This window comes from Solanum lycopersicum, chromosome 9 (genome assembly GCF_036512215.1).
Source record: "Solanum lycopersicum chromosome 9, SLM_r2.1".
NCBI classification, from domain to species: Eukaryota; Viridiplantae; Streptophyta; class Magnoliopsida; order Solanales; family Solanaceae; genus Solanum; species Solanum lycopersicum.
Genome location: NC_090808.1, coordinates 23,658,693 through 23,675,344, shown reverse-complemented (window position 1 = coordinate 23,675,344; position 16,652 = coordinate 23,658,693).

Sequence of the window (16,652 nt, the reverse complement as noted above, 5' to 3'; positions counted from 1 at the left end):
AGATAGAGTTGATTTGCAAATTATTTAATGCTAATGTTAATAATCATCTAAAGAAGATTATTGAATATTATATTAAAAAATAATTATTGAAATGTTATAATATGCTTACTATTTTTTCTTTCAAATAATAAGAAATGAAAAATAAAACAAAAACAATGTCAACATTACCTACCTACATATATATATATATATATATATATATATATATATATTGATGACCAAAAAGAAAAAGATGGAAAAATAAGAAAAGAAAAGAAAAGTAGTGAAGAAGGAATGTTCGAATTAGAAAAAGAATAATAAAAAATAAAAAAATATATATAATAAAAAGAATGAAAAAATGTACACGAAAAGGTAAAAAAAATACTTTAAAAATGAAAAGATACAAAAAGTATAGTGTTAAAAATATATAAAACAATTTATTATTATCATAAAAAAAATATTAAAAAGAGTAAGAAAAGAAAAAGAAGAAAATCAATGTAAAAACAAAAAAATATAAAATAAGGAAAGTTAAACAAAAAAAAACGTGAAAAATTAGTACAAAAAGAAATACAAGAAAAAAAAGAAAGAGAAATTAAGAAACAAGCAAAATGTTGAAGGAATAATAAAAAATAATAATGTATAAAAACTTGACATGCTTCTAAAATTGGACGGTTTTAAATATGTTAATATAAATAAAAGAATGAGGGTAAGTACATTTGTCTTAATAATATAATATTCATGAATTAGTTTAAGTCATAAAAGTCCATAAAGTTACCGTGCTAGAACCACGGGACTCGAGGGATGCCTCATACCTTCCCCTCGGTCAAAAGAATTCCTTACCCGAACTGGTTTGCAGACCAAATAAAGAGTCATTTCTTTTTTGATTAGGGATTAAATAAAAGGTGACTTGGAACACCGTAACACAATTCCAAGTGGCGACTCTAAAAATATTAAAATAATCCCCTAATTAATAACGTCACTTAAATTGGAAAAACCCTTACGCCGCCGTGCAAAAAGGGGTGTGACAATCATTACCTCTTTACACAATAGGTACTTGATCACCAGGAACACGTTGATCACCTTGAGGAACTTGCTCAACTTCCTCAACTTGAGGAGGAATCTCCTCATGCACATCATTCTCCTCAACTCTCATAGTCAGTGTCCTCCTCATATTCATATTTCTAGAAACTCAAGGAATACCATAAGAAAAGAGTACTCAAAACTTTTACCCTACACCACGACATAGAAGTAGAAAAGAAGGAAAACTTTGTCGTCATATAGCCGCTCTCCCATAGATGTGTCGCGACTCTTACCAATGGTCATGACTCTACTAGACGTGACTTGATTAGACTCTTTGACTCCTAGGATTACTTTCATAACCTATGCTCTAATACCAAACTTGTCACATCCCCAACCCTTACCCTAGAAGTTACGGTCAACCTTGGATTTTAGTCTATTACAATACTTCAAAGGAAATAAAAGACATGTATGTATGTTTGCTCTCGAGTCAATTGAGGACGTACTTCACTTCGCTTAAATGACTCTAGAATTTAAGTTTTCCTTCACGATCCTTCTCACCTTTAACCTACACCTTTTGATATAACAAAATATTTGGAATTAGTACAAACAATTGTACTAAGTATGGCATTATGCATAAAATCAAGAAAACAGACATTTGTTAGAAATAAGCATTTTTTCAATTAAAAAATATATATTATAATTGTAAGAATAACATTTATCAACTTAGAAGCACATAAGGAAACATTTAAATCATTTATCATATTTTTGGAAGTACTTTACACTAACTTTACTTCACTGTACAGTGTAGTTACTTACCGTCACCTAAGACACCTTCTGGCATCTAATTGTCCGATAAAAATCTATCCTAAGACCTACATAACCAACACATAGAGAGAGTGCCCATACACCCTCTCTAAGCATGCCTAAATGATCCTTAAGACGACTCCAAATGAGACAAATACACACTTACAAGCAACCATACACATGAACATAATATCCTTCTACCAAAGGTGATTCTAAGTCTCACTTGAATGAGTTGTAAAGTAACCACCCATACAATCACTTACACACAGACACACTTAAGAGATCCTAGAGACTACCTATGATAGATCATTCTCACTTAACATAACAACATATATATAATATGACATTCTCTTCAATTTGGCTATCAAAAGACTTACTTAAGTAAATCAAAAAGGTAACATCCATGAATAACCTCGTCAAGACTACCTAAATGATCCTTAAGACTACCTAATTTTAGATCATGTCTACATATTCAATCATTTTCCCTAACTAGAATCCTAGGTAAGACACGAAGCAACCATTCATATGCCCCATTACCACCTTAACTAGACAACCCTTAACTACTGTAGGTAAGTACTTATTTGTTTAACATACTTTATTAACCTAAGTCACTACATTCATTTGGACTTTCGAGTAATGGTCTTGGACAAGACCTAGGAACTACAACTAACACCTTCAAATCCTATTCTGTAATATCTAGATAGCATGCCATACAACCTTCTAAACTTCATAGAATTTCTCTAATGCTAGTAGGTAGCCCATGTGATATGAATAAGAAATAACCGACATAGACCATAATAGCAAAGCATGGAATCCGGAGCCCTATCCTACTCCGATGAGAGTGTTCTACATGCCAATGGTAGAACTTAGACATGTCCCATGTAAGCACATGGTTAAGGAATATGAAGGGTGTGTTTTGTAATCTAGTATCGTTCTTTAAGTAGAACTACTTCCCTTACCATACTCACTCGGTGCTAGCCTTTGTTCTCATAGAATAATTTACACTTAAGCTTCATATAAAGGGGTTCAATATAAAGTGCATAACCCAATCACATTTACCCTACCAAAGAAAGGTCCACTAGGGCTACCTTACAATGGCGACAAGAAACTCATTATGATGTTCCCAAGGGCTGGTATGATATTGTTCCAGCCAATCAACCTTAAGTCTATCATTCCTTTACTTGAAGGATACCATTACGACTTTCGACTTCAACATTCATAACCTTACCACTAGGTAAAATGTTTCCACATAAAGGATTCTCTTAATATCATTTAAGGTCTTATGTCATTCATACATACAAGACTAAGAGGCTTTAGCATCCTAATTCAAGACATCTCATATTCACATTCATACATGCATCAAGTAAGGGACACAAGTCAACCAAAAACAAGACACCACATACTTCACCTTAAAACATATTACATGTCATTTTAGAAGAACATATAAATAACCATATCCTCTTTAAGTCATCCTATGCACTATCATAACATCATCAATATGACCATCATAGACTAATCTAGTCAAGTAGGAATAACCAAGCATTAACCCTAACAATACACATAAAGGTATAGTCATAGTCTAACATGATCACCTAAATATCATCAATAGAAGTACCTCATACGTTCACATTAATTATCATGTAGGAATCTATTATCATATTCACATAATAAAGTACCCAAATAACCATATTACTTCAAGTAGTTGCCGACAAGGTCTTAAAAATCAAATACATAAAGTAACACCGATAAGTCCACATAAACTGGAAGTAAAGCACATAAAACCGCCACCTTAAATGGACCATAAAAATCACAACATAATTGAAGTCTCATAATCATAAAATAAAGGGAATTAGGGCAGCGTACTTCCACTCCAATTCTAGACACTTCAATCCAATGCTAAAACATTCAATTCAATATCATGTGACCCTTACCCTTACCCATGAACATCAATTCAATACAATTATAATAATACTCAATTAAACTAGGTCAATTCACTATATATTCAACAATCTAAGAAAACCTACATATCAATTCAATACAATTATTACATCAATAATGATTGCCCATAAAAAACAACACTAGAATTCATAAGCATTAAGTCAATATCAAGTAACCCATAAAGTAGTCAAAAACTAGGGTTCATAGAATTAATTGAGTTAAAATCATCAAATGAATAACAATTTAATCAATATTCAATGCTTTTAAAAATTCATGAAATTGGACAATTCCTCTTTGAAAACTTTAGAAAACTTCTTTGAAAGGGTGGCTCCTTGATGAAGAGAGGTGAAGGATCAAAAATCATACCTTAATGAAGATAATTCTTATATTTGATAAAGAATCTCCACTAAATTCTCCAATCCAAGCCTTTCCTTGAGTTTTGGCTCCAATGGAGTTCTAGGGAAATTTTTAAGGGAATTTGGGTTTTGATTTTGAAGAATGAAATCTTCTAAATATTTTAGTCTTATAATCATATTTAAAATACCCGAAGTACCATTTAGTAACAACCATTTAAATTATTTGGACGTGGGGTGAATTTACAACTTCATCGTCAACTTAACAGTGAACCTGCACAGGAGACAGGAAGGCTCACAGACGGAGCGATCATCGATGGCCTTTCCCTTGATCGACGGACCGTCCTGTTGACTTGTCGTTGGGGAGTGTGTCTGGTATTGTCCTATCCTCTCCACGCCTATGTGTCCATTGACGAGCCCTCACCTAAGGGGTGTTGATTGCCTTCCGTAGGTGCGCTATCATGGACTGTCTTGGGCACCATGAAGCGTCCTTCCTCAAGGACCCTTGGATGGTCCTTGGGGATGTTTTCCCTGACGTTTCAAACCCAAACATTATTCTATACGATTTTAGGCCCTATAACATGAATTTCATCCAAAAAGAAACATGTAAAACTCGACGAAACATGTATAAACACACAAGGTCTTTTTAAGGCAAAACATCCGAATATCACAAACGTTCTTGGACGTTTGACCTATAAACTTCACGAAACTTTTCACACTTCATATATACACCATAAAAAATCATTTAATGACCTTATAAACTCATTAACCACACATAGACACATAGAACCACATATGATGCTCATAGGTGACTTAGTCGTCAAACGTTTTGGTCGTCCCTTGACGTTTGACTTCCAATGCACCTAAAATCTTAGATATTGCCTCAATACAACATTATTAACCAATTAAGGACCTTATTACTTCATTACAACCATTTTAGAATCTAGTTCACCCAAGTTATTTTTGGGATCTTACATCTTGTAATTGAGGGGTTTGTTCGGTGGATTGGCTCATGAGGATCTCCATGAGAATATCAATAGTTTTTTTGATGTTTTCAGACCATTATCCTATAAAAACATATCACAATGGTCGTTCATGATGAGTTTGTTCCCGTTTTCTCTGATAGGAGAAGCATGTAAGTGGTTGGCTGAATTTGCACGAAACTCAATCACTTCTTGGGAAGAGCTTATCACCGCAATTCAAGTGCAAGTTTTCCTCCCTCAAAGATGATGACACTTAGGTACAACAAGAGCTTCAAGAATTTGTAAGGCAGGAAATCCATGAGACTTGGTTGCGATTAATGAAATTGGTGCTACATTGCCCAACTCATGGTTTGCCAGAAAACGTGTTGCTACAATATTTTTAGTGGAGCCTTGGCTCTGTAAATAAGGGTGCTTATGACCAAATTTCTCCTGGAGAGTTTATGCAACAACCCTATGTGATAAAAGCTCAACTTTTGGATTGCATGACAGTGATCAACCAGGCATGGGACACCCACGAGGAACAAGTCTCTATAACACTACGGAAGTTCCATGACTTAGACTACAGACTTACCTATTAAATAATAGTTAAAATGAATTTCAGACCTATACTAATTTAATAAACTTGAATTAGAAGTATAAGAGTCCAAAAATTAAGAAACAACCATGACGTCCGGAAACTAGTCCAATTGAACTAGTTAACATCCTTTTAGGTCTTGTGAAGGTTTAGGGTTTGTTGTATGAAGTCAAAAACTTGTAAAAATACTTTAAATATATAAAATTATGTATATAGGGTCAAAATGTCCATGTACGACCTCCCAAGGCCCACCCTAGGGATCCTTGAAGGGACCCCACCCGTTGGCCAAACAAGCTGCCAAAGACAACAACAAATTACACTGCCAAGAAATCATTCCATGTCACGGACATGGTTCAATATGGACCAAAAATATTGTTTCACGTCGCGGACTCTACTGTCTCAAAAATTAATTTTGGAAATCCTGTGGGAACAGCGCGGCGACATGACTTGTTTCCCGATGAAAAATCTGAAGTTACAGTCCAAGTTTGACTGCACTAAAGGGTCAACTTAAGTGAGGGGTCTTTTGGGTATTTTAGGGGAGGGAATTATATTGATTTTAAATCAGTTCTACATCACATAAACTCACTTAAATGAAATCCCCAAATCCAAAAACCCAAAAGTTTTCACCTCTCTCTACTTTCTCTCTCTATTCAATCTCCATTGAAGAAACCAAGAAGCTTGAAGAAGAAGACCTAATCCCTCAATCTTCTACTCAAATTTGTGACTAAACTCTCTATAAGTTATGAATTATTTGACTCTTGGGATTCCTTTTCCCAAGAGTTCCATTCAAAGTTTATTTCTAAATCACCCAATTTCAAGGGTTTTTCTCTACAAATGGGTTTTCTTCTAAACTTGAAATTGATGATTGATTGTGACAAATTGTGATTACCTATGGCTAATTATGTGAATATTGTTGAGTAATTGATGTTGATTAATAGGAATTTTGTATGATCGATTCCCTTCCCCAATTCTCCAAATCCTGGATCTTGCTTATGAATTGATGGGAATTGATGAATGTATAGATTGTAGATTTGTGTAACTATTCTATTTCATTCATGGACTTCCTATTGACATGTATTATTGGGATTTGATTTAGTTCTTGAAGAATTCATGGTTTGAACCCTTTTCCCTAACCCTAGCTATAAATTGGACTTGTAGGTGATTAGGGATGTTGGAATTGGCTATTTATTGTTTAATTCACTATATTATGATGATGATGAGCGGGTTGTTAGATAATTGTGATGAATTTAGGGTAAGATCTTGATGAAGTCCATGGAGGCTATTTGGGGAGACCTTTTTTTATCTTGAACTCTTTACTTCAATGATGATGGCTTATACTTGATAATGGTGTTCAATCGAAGTATTATATGTGATTTGATTAAGAAGATATGATATGATGAATATGATGACATGTTATGATTATGTTGAATGTGAGACCATGGTAAGGGTGTGATGATGCAAGAGTGAAGAGGATTATCTTGTGTGCCTTGTATGACATAATTATGATATATTGATCACACCAATGATGGTTTGTGATGAAAGGAAGTTTTGATCCTATACCTAATGAGCTAATGGCATGATATACAAGAGGGTTAGCCTCTTATGAACTACATTAAGCTATGATGATTAAGAATGACTTAATGTCATTTCAAAAAGGGACATTAGCTTAGCACCAAGTGAACATGAAAATGAGAGGTGTTAACTCCCAATAGAAGGGAGATTCACCAAATGTTCTCATGAGATGAGGACTCCTATGCTAATGAGCATGTAGAGGGTTCAATACATATCTCCTAGTTTGTTAACTATGTGCCTATATAGGAGTACTAGCTAGTGGATCCACCTAGAATGTTATGTTCATGTTTTGGTTCTATTTTGGCAAGTAGACCACCTTTCGGTGTAGAGTTTCATGACATCGAATTTCATGTTTAGATCACATGGTCTATTGCCAGTTAAGACGATTGTTCCTGAAAATAAATGAAAGTAATAAAATGAACAGTAAATAGGGTGACTTAAGGGCTTCTACTTAGTGTAGGTAGGGGTATAAGACTCTACTTATAGATGGCACAAGTTAACCTTTGAGAAAAGTTCTAGGAGGTTTTTCTTATATACCTATATGTGAATGAAATGTATATGATGACTTTACATGTTAATGATCCTATATGATGACTTTACATGTTAATGATCCTATATGATGTTATTTTCATTGATGAACATGCTATTGGTGTAAGTTGATTTACATGATTAGGAATATGCAGGATATGAAGAGATATGAAATGTAGACATTGTTTATGATCCTCTACTTTGTTTACTTGATTATGTGTAGTTATGGGGCTTCACATAAGCATTGAACTTGTAGGCTTGAAAAGGGTTGTCAGTAAGGGTCTTATACGTTGTGATGATATGAACTCTTGTACATGATTTGTTGCTATGACATTATGTTGGAGTTTTTATGGTTACATGATGTTGATATGATGCTATTCATGTTGATAGGACCTTATGTTTGATAATATGCATGTTGACTTGACTTTATAATGATGTTGGTCTTGTGTTGAATATGGACTTCCTTAAGTGAATATGTGATCATTGGCTTGTATGTGTTCTTAGTTGCTCATAAAGGCTTTTAAAAGTGACTTAGCATTTTTTTGAACAAAATGTCCTTTTAAGCATGATTTCAAAAATTATATGTGCATATGTTTTTATACTTCGTACAAGTGGATGTACTAACCCATATTTTTTTCCCTTTTCCCAACAATGTAGGTTAGGGCCATTGAAGTATCAAGGTCGCTTTGCAAGAAGACTTGGATTTTTTTCCAAGTTTTTGGTAGGTCCTCAAGTTTAGGATAGTGCCCTTTGTTCTACTGTAGTAGTATTGCTATTGTCTAAAGACATTCATTTCTTTCCTACTATTGAAGACATTTGTTGTAAGCCCTATGTGGCAATATGTACTTGTATAAGGGCTATGCCCGGATGTTGTAATTTTCATTAGATTATTTAATGTAAGATGATATTATTAGAATCACTACAAGAAAGTGGAGATACAACGACATTTTCTAAATGTCATATTATAATGTTTAAATGTCACAAATTTATTTACCGACATTTATTTTACTTTTACATTTGGACCAAATGTCATAAATTTTAGTGTCGGGGAGTTTTCTAAAATTTGGATAATGTGGCAAAGAATTTGTGACATTTAGATAAATGTTGAAAAAAAATTGTGTCATTTACTTTACAACATATATGTAAATGTTGGTAAGATTATTACAATATTTATTTTTTGACACTTATGTAAATGTCTACAAGAAATCTATGACTTTTATTTGTTATATTTAGGTGAATGTCAGTATTAGATATAAACGTCGGTATGAGATATATATGACATTTTTTTATAATCAGGTAAATGTTGGTATGAAATTTGTGACATTTATTTTGATACTTAAGTAAATGTCGATACTAGATATATGGCAATTATTTTTTCGACATTTATGAAAGGTCACTTAAAGTTTCCGGCATTTTGATTAAAAGTTTGGTAAAAAACAAATTTTAAGACACTTACTTGTGACATTTATAAAATGTCACATAGAAATTTATGATACTTTAGTTAATGTCAACAAATGCTATTATTGAATATCATAAAAATTAGTAATTTTATATGTCGCTAAATGTTACATTAATATTCTAATGTCAACACTAATTTTGTTCAAACATCCCAAGAAAATCTATATTTAGTTTTTCTCAAGATACAAAGGCATACAAACAATCTCTGAATTCAAAACTGTCTTTACGAACAATTTGTGCATTCAAAACTATCTTCCTCGGGATAAGCCAAAAATATTACATAAAACAAATATTTTCTAGTATTATAACCAAAGAACAAAATAGCAATATAATAATTTTTTTGTAAAAGTAAACAATGTCAAAACACATTATCTTTTCTATGTCCAGTAAAATTGAGATTTAACGATATGTAATAATCTCACCATAAAACAAACTAATTAACTCCTAATTCAAATGGAATTAAAATCTCCAATAAATTTGCAATAAATATTTATGGAATCATCGATCCAAAAATCGAGCATGTTGAAGTCGATACTTGACCTCAATTTTTCTTAATAATTCTGCACAAGAATTGGACATAAGAAAATTTAAAACTATATAATAATAGTAATTAGATTCCCATTAACTATAACAAATTGGGATATCAAAAATGACTAATTGAATTTTTCTAAAAACAAACATATTAAGGAATTTATTCAATAATTATATACATGAAATTTTCCTCCTTTTGAAAGAAAAGAAAGATCTTGAAGATTTTTCAAACATACTCACTTTTTTTATTCGTGTCAACTACGGCAATACCACTCTTCTTGATCATGTTAGCCATGTTAGCCTGAGAAAAAATATTAAATAAATTCTTTAGATACTTTAGAAATAAAAAACATAACATTTTTTTAACACATAAGTGACATTTTTTCTAGAAGGAAAATAAAAAAGGAAGATATATGATTGCGTCAACAAAACAAACATGTGGTGCCCGGTCAAAGATACGAACATCTTATAGTGCAACTAACAATGTCATAGCATTAATATGCATTCACCATCTCATATACCTTCCCATGAGCATCCTCCATCTAAATCTTATATTAATCTTGTTTAACCAGATCTGCCAAACTGTCCAGGTACACGCAAAAATCAACATGAATACAAGGCACCGGCTAGGAAAAAAAGGCCAAACTATGGGAAGATTCTGGTGACCAACCCCTATATCCCAAAATCCTCCCTCTATGCTTAATCTACTTACAGGTATGAAAATAAGGATATACAAAGGCCTCTAAGAACACAGATATTGACTCAATGATCTCATTATCCCTCACCCCTTTAGAAAATTGTTTAACTGATTGTTGGAGTGTTGAATGGAGGGTTGGAGGAGAACATTACTCTTAACTTGCAGGAATAGGTATCCTTTATATAATGTAATTTCAATTAATGTAACGGAATGGTATGTATCAAAAAGGTCAGTTATATTTCAAATTTCTTGCCCATTTTGTTCTGCATTTTCCACATGATCACTCTAGTCTGTAGCGGATAATTTTTATACTGAGTAATTATGTGCCTATGATAAGTGGTCATTGGGTTGGTCTCACTAGAAAAACAACCCTATTTTAAATTCCATTTATCGAATACAAAGTTTCATTTGCAATAAAGAACGCTGCATTACTTATGTAATCTTTGTATAATGAGTACAATGTTTGTTTTCAGGTGTAGAACTCTCCGAAACTTTTGCAGCACTTGGTTTCTGATAAGAACTCATATACTAATACATGCATAATTTATGCAGAAATATATGTAGTATTATTTTTATGTGTACATTAGTCTTTCAAGGAAACAAGTATGTAAAAGACAAAAATATCCTTTAAGTAAGCAATCACTGCAATCTGCTTAAGCTCGACAGTATCTATTTTATTATATACTAGATATCATTCTTTGCATTATGATTGTTGTATAACAATTCATGTATTGAAACAAACTTCTAAAAAAACAATTCATGTAGTACAAACCTTTGTTTAATTAAATTCATTAACTAGACAAATCCTAAGAGTTTCAAGGGTGGACATAATAACCTGAGGAAACTACCATTATGCTCCAATCACATAAATGATCTATATGAGCAAGATATTGGATTTTGATGGTGAATTTTAAAATTAGTGTGAAATTATAAATACTTCATGACTAGTTCACAGGCAGATTTGGAAGGTCATTCTTTTCAACAACATCCTAGTAACTAGGTATAAGCAGATGACGATGATGATGAAGGAGATGAATCTGAGTTGTGTGTTCAATCAACCCCTCCATATCATTAGGATACAACAGCTCAAGCTGTTAATCCTAACAAGTAGTTTCTTTTTGAACATTGGTAAAGTATACTAATAAGTAGTTTGTTAGTGATGATTTTTGTTATATGTATAATTTCCCTATCAATGCTCCACTTGTCTACTTTGCACTTGGTTTCTTCTTACCTAATCAGTTCTCTATAGGTAATTCATGTTTACCAATAAATATAATTGACCATCAAGCTTGTATATTATTGTAAATTCATTAGTTTGTTGCTTGAAAGTTTTGTTTATCTCATTTTGGTAAATGAAAATAATACATAACTATTAAGTGGGTTTTAGGTGAAAGTATATCTGCTTCTTATGGACACAGTAAACAGAATGATTAACAGGGTAATCTTAATACTTCTAATAAATCATGAGAGAGAATAGGAACAAAACATAGAAGACAATGGAGGCACAAACAAAGGGCAAACTATCAACAAAATCTCAGGGCGAACTAAGCAAAAAGAAGAGATATGTCATCAAAAGAAGGCAACAACAAACAACGGGGACAGAAGAGAATAAAGGGCAAGAGATTTTGGTTCAAGTTGATCAAAATGCATAGCAACACCAAAAATACATATTATGAAATGGTACATCCTGAGGATGAGTATGACCAGGACAAAGAGTCTTTGGTGCATGTTTTTCAATTTTTGAGGCTTAACGCATGAAGGAGATGACTATTGTCAACATCCGATGATTCTGAAGTCGGATCAAAATTCCGTTAGATGCGTCAGGTTCGGAAGGGTCCTTTTGGTTTAGTGTGACATTTGGTTCAGGTTTAGAGTCTTCTGTTTGGACTGTGTACGATTAGGCGTTTAACTTTTGTGTTTTGCCAAAGTTTGACCTTGGTCAACTTTCTTGGTAAACATGTTCAAACTGAAATTCCGTAAATTCAGTTAGATCTAGAAAGAAAAGTTTGGTCTAGAATGGCCTTTGGTTTAGTTCCCGAGGTAATCGGGATGAGTATATGACGTTTAGCATTTTTATGGTTAAAACTATAAATAATATGATAAATTAACACAGTTTATAATTTCACTATACCAACTGAAAAACAACAATAACTAAATTCACCAGTAAATAATATTATTTATTTGAACTTTTTTAAACAACTAAACAACTTTAACTATTAGTAGTTTTGACTTAATTCAAACAACTAAATTGCCAAATAAACCACATTAATTATTTGAACGTATTTAAAACAACTTTATCTCTAATTAATTTTTACTTAATTCTAACAACTAATCCACCAACTGAACGACAATATTTATTTGGACATATTTAATCAACTAAAACCCTATAAATCTAACTAGTTTTGACTTCATTACAAAAACCAAATCCACCAACTAAACCGCATTATCTATTTGAACTTCTTTAAAATACTAAACAACTTAAATGATAACTAGTTTTAACTTAATTCCAACAACTAAATCAACCAAAAGAATCACATTATTTAATTGAACATATTTAATTAATTTTAACTCTAACTAGTTCTAACTTAATTCCAACAAATAAATCCACCAACTAAACGATATTATTTATTTGAATTTATTTCAACAACTAAGCAACTTTTTAACTTTAACTAGTTTTGACTTTATTCCATCAACTAAATACACCAACTAAACCACATTATTTAGTTGAACTTATTTCAACTAAACTACTTTTTAACTCTAACTAGTTTTTGATTATTCCAACAACTAAACCACATTATCATTTAGAACTTTTTAGACTAGTAGACAGCTTTAATTCTAACTAGTTTTAACTTAATTAAAACAACTAAATCCACCAGCTAAACATAATAACTCTAACAAGTTTTGACTTAGGGTGTATTTTGTACGGAGGAAAATGTTTTCCTGGAAAACAAGTAGATTTTGGACTTATTTTCTCATGTTTGGTTAGTGAGTAGAAAATATTTTCTGGAAATAATTTTTAGTTTTTGATATATGAATGAAAAATGTTTTTGAGAGACATTTTTATTTTTACTAGAGTAAAAAATAATTTATGACATTGAAAATATTTTTAAAATCAAAATTATTTTTTTTTGGGTTGTGGTGGGGGGTGGGGGTGGGGGGAGGGAGGGGATAGGAGTGAAAAAATAAAAATTTGAAGTTGATAGTATTTTTAAAAAACAAAATTAAATTTTTTGGGGATGGGGGTGGGTGGGGGCTAGTAGGGGGGCTGGCCCGGAGGGGGGGAGGTGTAGGAGTTTAAAAATTGCTTTGCAGCAGCTACAACCTCTTAATAGATTATACTTATTTATTATGTAATAAGAATGAGTTAATAATCATCTCGTCTGGTAACTACTACAGTTTTCTTCTTTGGTCAGTTACCCTAACAGCGCCTCAACTTTGTTTGCTCCCCTAAACGGCTTTCTTGCCTGTCGGTTTCAACCTTAGGATGGCATAGTCTAGGTATACCTATTCGCAGATAGTCATGCTGCTGATTTGTAGCTTTAAATTTTTCTTCATTTTCTTCTAGCTTTTGAACTCTCAAGCCTATACTATCCACTTTTGTACAAAGTGTAGTTAAGGTTTTGAGTATGTTCTCCATAAGCTTATCTTGTTCTGGTTGTGTAATTTTGTCAGAAGAGGCCATTATGTAAAGTAGTAATAGTATTGTATTTTGTTGTTTTGCGTCAGCCGTTTAAAAGAAGGCCATATGTAAAAAGTTGTGTCAGCCATAAATAATGTTAAGGCCACTGTCATGTAAAGTTTTTTGTTGTTTAGCGTCGGCAAAATATAATTAGGCAATGTGTAAAAGTAAGTATCGGCCACATATATTGGCCAGATATGTAAGTTTGGTTGTATAAATAGAGGGTTTTTCCCTCATAAATAAACAAGTCACCTCTATTTATACAACCAAACTTACATATCTGGCCAATATAACTGGCCGACACTTACTTTTACACATGGCCTAATTATATTTGGTCGACGCTAAACAACAAAAAACATTACATTACAGTGGCCTTTACTTTATTTACGGCCGACACAACTTTTTACATATGGCCTTCTTTTATATGGCCGACGCAAAACAACAAAAAACAATACTATTACTACTTTACTTAATGTCCTCTTCTTTTTAGTTTTCAAACGTCTCCTTTTATCTCTGGCTGTTTTCCGTCTGCGGAACGACGTAGCTCCGCATGTTTATAGTCATGTTGCTGACTTGTAGCTTTAGATTTTTCTTCATTTTCTTCTAGCTTTTGAACTCTCAAGCCTATACTATCCACTTTTGTACAAAGTGTAGTTATGGTTTTGAGTATGTTCTCCATAAGCTTATCTTATTCTGGTTGTGTAACTTTGTCTTGATAGGTAGTCTGCAATCATATTTTTGTCAGTTTTAATTACCTCAATTGTAAATGTAAAATTTAATATATTTAACCAACCAGACAATATTTCATCACTACTCATCTTTCACGGATTTGATTTCTTCACCCCACTCTTCTAGCCACAAACACGCAAAATTTCACCACACATCCAGTGCGCATCACCGGATGATAGATTTAAAAACATGTAATTTAGGAAACATACAAAACTCTTGAAGGCCACAAATGTGGCTTATGGAAAGTAAATGTAGTGAGAAAGTTTGACAGAAATTGTGTTCTTCAGACTTAGCTTGGAGAGAAAATCTTGTTCTTCAAATTGACAGAGGTTTTTCCGATTTGGGGGAAAGAAATTATTTAGTTTTAGGAATTAGCTATTAAAACCGTGTTGTTCAGCAAGTTCTTCAATACTTTATCTCTTAGCGTGTCCTTGAGCGTGTTCTATGAGAAAATTGTGAGTTGTGACCGAAACTTTTTCTAATTTGGGAGAAAGAAAAATTTGTGTTGATGAATTGTCGCCGAATAAAAATAGGAAGGAAAGTCAAAAATGTTTGAGGGAATATAAATATTTTAGTGAAAACTTTAAAGCCATCATTATAAGGCAAAATTGTGTGGTCAATCCTAATACATGAATCAATATGTATTTTGAACTCTTCTTCTTATCTTTATGTCATCTGGACCCTTAAATTCAATAAAATACAATTTAACAAATCTCTGTGGCCATTGACCAAACTTATGTGTTTTTAAGGTTACTAAGTTGGCGAAAGTGTGTGACTTCATACTGTGTGAAGAACATTTTTAGGTAAGAAAAAAAAATTTAAAATATTTTTTTTAAAAAATAAATTAAAATTTTCCACGATTTACAAACACCTATTTAGTAGATCTTTGCGACTGATTCACCGTGGAGAGAGAAAGCAGACCATCGCTCGCCGGAGACGACTAAATCGCGGTGACTTGAGAGAGAGAAGCAGGACTGGTGGTGCACACCACCATTGTTTCACAGTATAGAATGAGAGAGTGGCGGCACTGACTAGTGGAGAGGAGAGAGAGGTGGGTGAGGGGACGGTCGTAGTAGTAAAGTGTTTTTTTCAGCCAGATCTAGTGGTGCGATGGCTTAGGTTGTTATTTTTGTGTAGGTTGGAGGAGGAAAAAAATAGTAATGTTGTTCGGTGGAGCTGAAGATGGGTGAGGGAGAAAGTATGTGATTTTGCCATACTATAAATTCCACTGTATTTAATTGTGTTTGAACAGGCAATTCCGATATTGGCAGGGAATGGAACAACAAATAAGGGGTAATTCAAATCCGTGACATTCTATATTTTGCTTGAATCACATGTGAAGTTTCTTCTTATTATCTTTGATTTTGGGTAGACTGTATTTAAATGCACACTGGAAATTGAGGTAATAATCAGCGTTTATGTCATAAACAATATTTGCGTTTATGTTGTGAAATAGTGAAAATAGATAATGGGAATTGAGATGTATGGAATTTCACTTTAGAAATTATCAAAAATAAATTAAAATATTATTATTTTGCATTTTATTAATTAATTTGTGTTAATAATTTTTAAAAAAATAGTTATTAAATAGTAATGATATGGCATTAATATATCTAATGTTGATATGACATGTAAGTTATATAAATTAGAGTGAACTACATACATGGTTGGAGGGGATTAAAAGTCCCATCTTAATTGAGTTTAAGGGTCCTGATTACAAATGGGTAAGTAAAAAGGTTCAAAATACAAACTGATACAAGTATAAGGGTTCACCAGATCATTTCGCCTATTTGTAATTTGTTGTTTC